Source organism: Canis lupus, chromosome 13 (assembly GCF_003254725.2).
Source record: "Canis lupus dingo isolate Sandy chromosome 13, ASM325472v2, whole genome shotgun sequence".
NCBI classification, from domain to species: domain Eukaryota; kingdom Metazoa; phylum Chordata; class Mammalia; order Carnivora; family Canidae; genus Canis; species Canis lupus.
Window position 1 is genome coordinate 23058293 of NC_064255.1, and position 10881 is coordinate 23069173.

The following is a 10881-nucleotide window of genomic DNA, read 5'->3' on the forward strand; positions in this document are numbered from 1 at the left end:
AATAAAATAAAATAAAATAAAATAAAATAAAATAAAATAAAATAAAAATAAAACAGGTTGGCCACAGCAAATGCAGCTCTGGGTGCTGGGCTGGGCGGTGCTGCCCTTGTTGGCAAGCAGAGGGCAGGAAGGTGACAGGAGGAGGGGAAGGGGAAGGAAGGTGGCCACCAGGCAGAGAGCTTTGGAGTTCATCTGGCACAGTGACATGTGGGCACAGCTTCCCACTCAGCGCTAAGAGTGACAGAGCGATGGACAGGAAAGCACTTGAGGAAGATCCCACTGGGCATCCTGTGTCCTCTCTGCCTGTGTCCCTTTTTGCCTCCCTGCACTCCTGGGTGTCTGCCCCAGCCAAGGAAACCATCCCGGAAGAACACTTTCAGGGATTGCTGAAGTGTCAGCAGAAGTGGCCTGGCAAACCGGCAAGGTGGCTGCAGCAGCAGCCTGATCTGGAGCGGGCCTGGGCCTCAGTTTCCACATCTGTACAAGGGGTCGCTGCTTTCAGCCCATGCAGATGGCAATGGCTGAGACTCTGAAGTCACACTAGCCCTGGTGGCCACTCCCTGCCTGAGTCTGTCCCCCTCTCAGAGCTCTCCCTCCACCCCTCAACAGGCCTCTGCTTCCCCTCCCCCCGAGTCCTGCTGGTCCCAGCTGCCCTTCATGGTCCTGCAACATCTGCCCACCCTCTGCGCCTCACTGAGCCCCGACTGGAAGGTCTAATAAAAGCTGGATTGCCTCTTCTGCGTTACCTGTCTAGGGTTTCCTGGAGTCTTTCTGTAGATGTGGCTTATGCCAGGGGGGTGACGGTCCTGGTGGGAACACTGGAGAGGGACGAGTAGGACAGGCTGACCCTATAAAGTGCCCCACATCTGCTTTTGTGTCGCCGCCTTGATTCCAGCGTCAAGGACGACACAGAAACAGGAGGGACTCATTTTTATAGAGCGTAGAGGGCTCTCCAAGGCATTATTATCTAATTTGATTCCCCCGACAGCCTGCCAGGCAGGTCTGGAGGAGCTGGGCCGTTGGGCCCTGCGGGCTGCCGCAGCTAAGGTGCTGGGATAGGGCGTTGCCCCTCACTCGTTCGCTGTCCATGTCCGGCAGGTTCCTCAACTTCTCTGATCCTCAGCTATCTCATCTGTAAAAGGACACTGATGATGGTGACGATAGCCTGTACTTCACAGGGTTATTGTATTAAATGAGTCAGTATATGTGATGTACCTTCTAAAGACCAGGAAAGCGGTGAATATTACCATGATTATTCTCCTTGCCCCAGGAGTGTCATCCTGCTGGCTGAGTGCCAGGTAAGAATTCTCTAGACACACCTGCGTGTCTTCTCAGTGGCCCTCCATATAGCTCCAGCAGCCCTGGAGCTATGCAGCCCTCCAGCAGATTGAACCAGGGGTAGCAATGTGACCCAGGCTGAACCAATCAGATCCTGTCTGGGAACATGGTATTTTCTGGAACAGCTGCTCTCATAAGCCCTGGCAGTTTCTGAAACCAAGGAGAGGGGAACTGGGAGGCAGAAGTGGCTATGGAAAAGCAGAGAGAGGAAAATAAAACAAGGCCAGGGAGGAACATAGGACATCATGTGGCTGGAAGGAGGAAGTGGCAGAGAGGGAGGTGCAGGGATGGGGAAAGTTGCTACCGGGTCCCGTCCTTTCTAGTGCCTACAAGGATCTGAGGGTAGGTGGGTGAAGGGGTGGGCTCGAGGGCTGGGAGTCTTTGGCTTGAACCGACCTCTTTTCTCTTTATTAATTATATAACCTTGGCCAAATAATGTAACCCCTCTGGGCCTAGTTTTCTTGTCTGCACAAGGGTGCCACACAACAAAATCTCACCTAGTTTCCATGTCTATGGTTCTATGACACTCTTGGGAGAGAGGACGTGGCCTGGAGTTATATGAGTTATCATTGCACTCCCACCTCTACCTTCCATGAACTCTGGACTGGTTTGGGATAGCTATTTGTCTCCTCCTCAACCTCACTTCTTCATCTGTATGATAAAAAAGTACCGAGTATGCTGTTGGGATGGTCAAGAGCGGTGGTGTGTGCTGAGAAACGCTTAACCACCAACTCTGGGTTCAGGGTGGGGGTGGGGGGTGTCTCCTGATTCACAGCGTTTGCTAATTGTCATGGTGCAAATACACCCCAGAGAGCTGATGTCCAACATACCAAGGCAACATATTTGAATGTGAAATTGGAGGAGATGTACACCATTATGTAATATTTCCCCTGGACAGATACAACAGACATAGTTTGAACGTAGATCATAGTTAAATGTAGTAAAATAATTAGAAATGGGTGAATGTTGAGTTTTTATTACAGTTGTTTTTAATGTAATTTCTTTAATTGGGAGTTTACATAACCTAATTTTTTAGTAATTGCTGTGTTTAGTAACCAGCTTGCAAAATTCTTGAAAATTTAACAATTGGCTCTCAAGAGCCAGAACGAGCTGGTCCCACATGCTGTGGATGAGCTATAGCTCACAACAGGCTGAGGACAAAACCCAGCACACAGAAGTGCTCAATAAATGGTAACCTGTGTGATTCTTGTCATTTATTTTTATTATGCAATTTGTGACCGTAGGGAGAAAATCAGGGGGAAAAAAACCCACGTTGTATTTAAAAGCGCTTTTTATGAATTTAGGGTCACTACCCTTAATTGAGAAACACAGACTTGAGGTTTACCCAACGTGATTCACTCATAAAATGACTGTGCTTGGCATAAAAACAAAACAGAGACCAGAAAAGAACTGAAAAGTGTTGGGTTAAAAAGTTTGTGAAATTTTGGATTTATTGTGGTATTGCATGCGGTAGCAGGAGGAAGCTGGAGGCAGTTCCTCCCTGGAGGCTGAGAGGGGAGGGGAGGCTGTGGAAACAGCGCAGGGCTGCGCACAGTCCGGCCTTGCACAAGGTGAGAACCTGGACGAGATGCGGAGAGCAGTAGCAACCTATTCACTGCACGCGTGCATGCACACAAACGTGCACACCAAAGAACATTCCCCATTTTACAGATGCACGTTCGGAAAGGAAAACGATGCACATACACAAATGCACGGTCATCAGCGAATTAATTAAAGGGCTGCAGAAGGTTCGCCTTACGATTGTGTGACTCCAAGGTGGTGTGAAAGCGGAATGCATTCAGTAGAAAGCATACTTCGAATTGTGCATTGGGATCCCCACCCCCACCCCCAACCAGCTAGTGGTGGGTCTGCTCTCCTGGTGGGTGTAGGCAGCAGCCGCAGGGTCACACGGCCAACAACGGACGTGCCCACTGCCCTTCTGCACCCATACAGCCGTTCTGTTTGCCACTTTCAGTACAGTCTCCAATAAATTACACGAGCTATTCATCCCTTTATTATAAATAGGCCTCGTGTTAGATGATTTTGCTTAATTTGAGGCTAATGGAAATGTTCTGAGCATGCTTCCAAGTAGGCTAAACCCAGCTATAACAGTGGGTAGATTAGGTGTATTCCATGCATTTTCTTTTCTTTTATTTTATTTTCTTTTTTAAGATTTTATTTATTTATTCATGAGAGACACAGAGAGAGGCAAAGACATAGGCAGAGGGAGAAGCAGGATCCCCATAGGGAGCCTTATATGGGATTTGATCCCAGGACTGGGGGATCACAACCTGAGCCAAACCACTGATGTTCAACCACTGAGCCACCCAGGAGTCCCTTCCATGCATTTTCAACAGGTGTCCTTTCAGCTTACGATGGGCCTATCAGGACATATGCCCAATCTAGGTCGAGGAAGAGCTGCATTTGCAAAGGTGTGGGCAGCATTAGGAAAACAAGTGAAGGAGGAAGAGCAGCCGTGTGATCCATGGTGCCCTGGACCCGGAAGGCTGAATTGGTTAACAGAGTGCATGGAGAAGGGCATCTCACATTCAGGGGCTGTGGGGACACAACCAGCCCCTGCCCCAGCAAAGCACCTTGCTCCCTAGCTTCTCTTTCCTGCCACCTTCTGGATCTCCTGACAGAGATCCCTGTTGGCCAAACCCAATCAGAAACTAGAGGGCAAGCAAATCATTAATGTCCACCCCACAGAGGAGCCTCCAGGGACCCAGGGCTGGGTCAAGGGTAATGGTGAGTGGGTCTGGATGTGCAATGGAAGACGTCCATCACAATATTCCAGGATGCAAATTGCAGGTATTAGGATGGATGTTGATGGGGGCCAGGGAAAGAAAGGAAGGACTTGGAGTGTTGAGAGACACATTAAAACAAGTTCTTTGCCCTGATGTTGAGGCTAATCATGTCTTGAACAGAGGGCGTAATTAACCCTCGGCATCTGCTATCTCAAAGAGAAGGCAAATCTGATAACTGTCAGAAAAGCAGCAACTGCAAGAAGTGAAGTCTTTGGAAAACCTCCTTCCCCTTATACTGTTTGAGGTGAAATGCAGGCCTTCCCATGTGAAGTCAGGGCTGGAGAGAGGATTTGTGTGAAAGAATGAGGTCACAGGAAGAGGTCCAGGTGAGGACTGTGTGACAGAGGACAAAAGCAGAAACTTGTGTGTGGGCATTAGAAGGGGTCTCAGGAGTATTTGTAAAAGTCTGTGTTTATCAATTAGGAAGGGATGATATTTTTCTTTTTTTTTTTTTTTTTGAGATTTTATTTATTCATGAGAGAGGCAGAGATATAGGAGAGGGAGAAGTAGGCTCCCTGCGGGGAGCCTGATGTGGAACTTGATCCCAGGACTCCAGGATCACGACAGGAGCCAAAGCAGATGCTCAACCACTGAGCCACCCAGGCGTCCCGGGATATTTTTCTTCTAAAAAAGAGATTGTATGTATGTGCAAATAAAAATATCTGGCAAGCAATGCACCAAAATATGAAAGGGGGGTATCATTGGGTGTGGATTATGAGTAGTTTTTATTTTTTCATTTGCTTTCATGTATTTTATAATTTTCATAAAGAATTATTCATGAATTCTTATGAAATCTTGTGTACCAAGGAAGGAATTAAGTTGAAAAAAGGTAATAATGTCTTTGCATCACAGTAACAGCTGAGAACAGGATTGAGGGCATACATGAAAATTGAGCCACATTTCTTCCCTTCGCTCACCTTCTCCTCCCTCCCGCCTCCAGGTTTTGTACCGGATTTACAAACGGAGGGATTGATCATGTCATTCGCAATGGGAAGTTGGGAGAGGCCCTGGGCTCAGCTGGAAACAAGAGGGTTCTCAAGAGATTAAAGTGTAACCACTACTTGGGAACATTCTCTACCTTCTACCAAGAGGCTGAGAGGGGATCAAAAGTAATCCTTCTCGGAATTTGGGGCTTATATTAGTTTCCCAGGGCAGCTGTAACAAATTAGTACAGACTAGGAGGCTCAAGACAACAAGAATTTATTGTCTCACAGTTTGAGAGGCAAGAAGTCAAAAATCAAGATGTTGGCAAGGTTGGTTCCTTCTGGAGGCTGTGAGGGAGAACTGGTCCCGTGTTTTCTCCCAGCTTCCAGTGGTTGCTGGCAGTCCTTGGCATTCCTTGGCTTGTGGCTGCACCACTCTGATCTCTCGGCCTCCATGTCCTAGGGACTTCTCGAGGGGTCTGTGTTGCCAAGTCTCTCTCTCTCTAATCATCATTAGGTATGATTTTAATCCAGTAAGCCTTCATTTAACTTGATCATATCTGCAAAGGCCCGATTTCCAAGTAAGGTCACCTTCACGGGTCCTGAGGAGGTAGGACCCCAACATATCTTTGTAGGGGGGACATAATTCAACCCAACCCACCACAGTACCATTTGCCAAGACTTTTTTTCCCTTAGAGAAAATTCATGCTTAAGGATTTTCCTGATGAAATAATCATGAATATTTGAAACTTCTTTTTGAAGTTTAATCTAATACAAAGGAGTGCAAAATCCCGTTGAGCTTCATAACTGTCACAAAGTGACATACCCAGAGACATAGACAAGAAGCAGAACATGACCTTTCCAGCAGAAGTTTCCCTCTTGTACACTCCCCTGACCCTGCCTTCCAACATCATAAATGTGGTTTCTTATTTTTACACTTATGAAACATGAAATAATGCAGCCTATATTTTTGTGTCTGGATTCTTTCACCCAATATTTGTTTTGTGAGATTCATCCATGTTGTGTGTAGCAATAGTCTGTTCAATTCTAATTGCTCTGTAGATTCCATTGTATGATTATTCCACGATGGACTCTACTGTGGGTGGATACTCGGGTCGTTTCTATTTTGGTTTTGGCTGCTATGAACAGTGCTGTGTTGATATTCTCGTATGTCTCTTTTGGTAGACAGACACACATCTCTCTGGTGAGCACATGCCAGGAGTAGAACTACTGAGTCACGGGAAGTGTCTGCTCAGTGAAGCAGATACTGCCAGAGACTTTCAAAATCATATCAATTTACACTTTCTACAGCAGCATATGACCATTTCAGTTGCTCTATGTTGTCTCCAACGCTTGGTATTGTCTTTTTAAATTTTAACCATTCTAATGGATGTGGATATCTTTTGAAATAAGATATTTAGTGCAGCATTGTTCATAAGAACAAACAAAACAAAAGCTGAAAATGATCAAATGACATGAAAAGACACTTAAAAAAAAGATTTTATTTATTTATTCATGAGACACACACACACACACACACACACACACACACACACACAGAGGCAGAGACACAGGCAGAGGGAGAAGCAGGCTCCATGCAGGGAGCCTGACGTGGGACTTGATCCCGGGTCTCCAGGATGACACCCTGGGCCAAAGGCAGGTGCCAAACCACTGAGCCACCCAGGGATCCCCAAAAAGACACTTTTGATACATCAAGTTAAATTATAAAATTCTACGAACCCATTTTAAAAGAGAGAGAGAGGTGGAAAGAAATCTATAATCTATCTCTTTCTTGCCTTCTGTCTACATATACCTAATGTGTCTGATCCCTCTGCCTGTAATACTTCCCCTGAACTCTTTCCATGGATGTTCATTCCCGTTCTTCAGGCCTCACTTAATTACCCGTCCCCAGGAAGGCGCTTCCTGATTCCCATTATAAAACAAGCGCCATCTGTTCTTCCTCTTAGAACCCAGTTCTTTTCCTTCACAGCAAGTAACAAGTTTCTGGGTATATATAATGTTGTGTTGTTTACCTTCTCCAGAAATGCAGGAATCATGGGTATCAGACCCGGGCTATGGGGCTCCACTTACAGCACATGTGTGGACCAGACATTCAAAGGGATCACTTTCTAGTGGAGATGAGAGAGACAAATGACATGATTACAGATGGTAGTAAATCCTTCAAAGGGTATAAAATAAATGACTGGGAGAAAGCCATGTGGAAGAGAGGGAGTTGAGACCTGAAAGAATGATAAAAATCCAGGCCTGCAAAGATGCAGGGGAAATTATTTCAAATGGTAGGTGGAGCAAGTGCAAAGGCCCTGGGGTAGTTTGGCTGGAGGGCAGTGAAGGGGCTGGGGCAAGGGTTGTAAATGATGAGGTCAGAGAAGAAGGCATGAGGGTGATGACAGAAAGCCTGGCAGGCTATACTAGTAAGTTTGGATTTGGTTGTAAAAGTAGTGGTAAGCCAGTGGAGAGTTTTAAGCAGAAAAGTGACGTGATCTAACTTACATCTTTTACCAAAGATCCATCGGGCTGCTCCACAAGTTGTTAGGAAATAAGAATAGAGGCATGAGCTAGGGGGCTAACTCATTGGTCTCAGAGAGATACCAAAGGCTAGGATCAGGATGGTAGTGGTGAAGATGGAGAAAAGTGAGTGGACTCAAGATATGATCTGGTGGCTGTACCACCAAGATTTGTTGGTAGGCTGGGTATGGTTTATGAGGAAAGAGAGAAATCAAGTACAACTATTCTTTTTTTTTTTTAAGATTTTGTTTATTCATGAGACACACACACACACACACACACACACACACACACACACACAGGCAGAGAGAGAAGCAGGCTCCATGCAGGGAGCCCGATGTGGGACTCAATCCCGGGACTCTCGGATCACGCCCTCAACTGATGGCAGATGCTCAACCACTGAGCCATCCAGGTGTCCCAAGTACAACTAATCTGACCCAAGTTACTGGGTGACTGATGGTGCCACTAACTTCGATGGGCAAGAATGCACAAGTTTAAGGGAGAAAATAAAAACTTTGTTTTGCATATGCTGACTTTACAATGAACTTTAAGATGACGATTACACATCCACCTGGAGATGTATCTGCAAGCTGAATGGATATGTGGGCCTGAACTCAGAGGGAGGGATTGGAGTTGGGAGAAGTACTTGATTATCAGCATGTAGACGCATCTGTAGCCATGAGACCAGAAGGGAACCTAGGGTGCGAGCCTGGATGGGCCCACACAGGGAGCCCAACACTAAGCCCAGGGCTCTTCAGCATTCACAATCAAAGGAAAAGCCAAGTCTTAGCAAAGGGGACTGAGAAGGAGCTTGGCTTTCTGTGATGGAAAAACTCAGAGTGTTTGGTATTATGAAATCCTAAGAAGAAAGTGTTGAGAGGGAGAGAACAGTCAACTGTGTCAACTGCTTCTGAGAATTTGAGTTCAACAAGAAGGAAGAGTTCACCCTCACGTTTAGCAAGCTGAGGTTGTCGGTACCTTGGTAAGAGCAGGTTTATTTGGTTGGGGTTGGGGTGGGAATGGAAGGAAGCCTGTTGAGAGCTGTTGAAGAAAGACTTGTGTGTGCATATAATAATGTCTGTCACACTGTGGTTTCCACACCCGTCTCCCCTCCCACTCAGGCAGCTGCCTCATTCATCTCCATATTCCCATTGCTTAGTATGCCTGTACCTAGTAGATACTCACTAAATTGGCGAAATGCTTTTAAAGAAAATCCTAGGTCCAACTTCCAAACCAGCCAGGTGCCGCATATACGTCTGGGCACATCACATAAGCTCTGATTGTTTCATCTGTTAAGTGGAAAAATTAAAAAACAGGGTGAACAATGTCAGCCTCCCAGGGTTATTGGGAAGATGGAATAAAATAGCAAATGTGACACCATAGTGCTTTGGAAACTGCGGCTCACCATACAAACCTGGGTCGGGGTTATTGTGAGCAGATGACAGAGAATCCGCCAGACTCCAGCTCTCCGAGGCACCTGGCACATTGTCCCCTGAAATTTTACTTGCAAAATCAATTCAAATTGGCTCCAATACAGACACTTCCTCATGAACTGAAAGTCAGCCAAAAGACACAGAACAAAGAGCCGCAGTAATTGTGAGCATCTCACACAACAGGGCCATGTGTACCGGAGATGCTGATTTTAGGATCAACCTTCTCGAAGGAGGTCTTTATGCATCGATTGGGAAGTTCCACCAGGCAGGATCTTAACAACATTTCCCAGGGAAAACGCAACTGAAGGGATTTGCCATTAGCCATTAGAACCAGGAATTTACAAATGGATTTTAAGGGCTGAAGTCTGTTCATCTGATTTCCCCTTCCAGGTCTAGCTGTGGGGAGGCTGCACAGACCGGGGGCTGCCCAGGCATTGGTGGCTGTGAGGAAGGCAGCAGTCTCCCCCATTTCACTCTGAGTGGGCGTCACCTTCATGTTCATCATTGTCATTATCAGAGCAGCATCAGTTTCTGGAATCCCGGTACTTTCTCGGGGGCTCGATGCTTTACAGACATTATCTTGTCTACTCTTCACTACCACCAGAGGACATTAGGTCAATGATCATTCCCACTTGACAAAGAAAGGAAATGGAGGTTCAGGAGAGTTAATCTGGACCATATTCCCAGTATAAGAAGTGGTGGAGTTGGGATTTAAACTGTCTTTGTGCTCCAAAGCCTGAGCTCACCACCACTTGTCTACACCACCTCTCAGGGGAAGATGTTTGGTTTCTTCAAGGCTGTCAAGATAACCATGAACCTGAGCTCACAGCTGACTCTGCCCAGGGAGCTGGTGATTCTGAGTCCTCTCCAGACACGCATAGCACACCTATCAACATCTAAGATCCGAATAAAGAACTGGATTTCCATGGCTCAGCCTCATCTGGGTTACAGCTTGAGCTTGAACATTCTTTGGTGTCCACAAGCACCCAACAGTCCTATTTCCCAAAGGAAGGCCTGGAGTGTGGGGGTTCATTGCCATCCAGTATGGCTTATTTGATTGGGTGGAGTATCCCCAATAAGCCTTGGAATCATTTGCACAGCATTCTCTTGGGCTCATTTGCTGAGAGGAAATCTGTGGGTGAAGCTGGCGCTTAGAACTTTATGGACTTTGTCCAGTCTAGAAATACAGAACAAAAACATTCATTGGAGCCGACATGCCTGTGTTCAAATGTTGCCTTTGTCACTTACAGCCAAATGATCTTGGGCATTGGTGGCAAACTAAGATAATTAGCTATCACTAGGTGCCAGACTCTGTTCAAACTGTTTTCCATGAATGTCCTTACCAAACTGCCAATTCTGAGAGATAGGTTTTGCTATTATCATCCCCATTTTATGAATGAGACAACCAAGGCATAAAAAGTTAGGGACTTTCCTAAGGTCATGGCTAATTGTGAAGTGGAGGAATGAGAATCTGGTTAGAGGCTATGAGGCCAGAGCCCACCCTCTCTGCCACCATACAACACTGCCCCCATTCACCTATGCCTCTTTGAGCCCTGGTTTGGGCATCCAGCAAACGGAGGTAATCATTACACTCTGTAGGGGGTAGAGCTGGGTTTAGAGCCCCACTTGTGAGGATCCCGAATTTCACCTCAATCTCACCACCCTTAGTGAAAGTCATCTTCTAGAATGCAAATCTAACTGGAGTTGTGGGGCCCCAGATCATAATATGTCTGAATAAATTAGTGGTGTCTCTTGAGAGTTGTGTTCTTCTTCACCAAGGGATGGAGGAGAACACTAGGCCGAGAGAGTGTATCAGTTTCCCTTGTTGTAACACAGTGCCAATCCAGGTGGCTT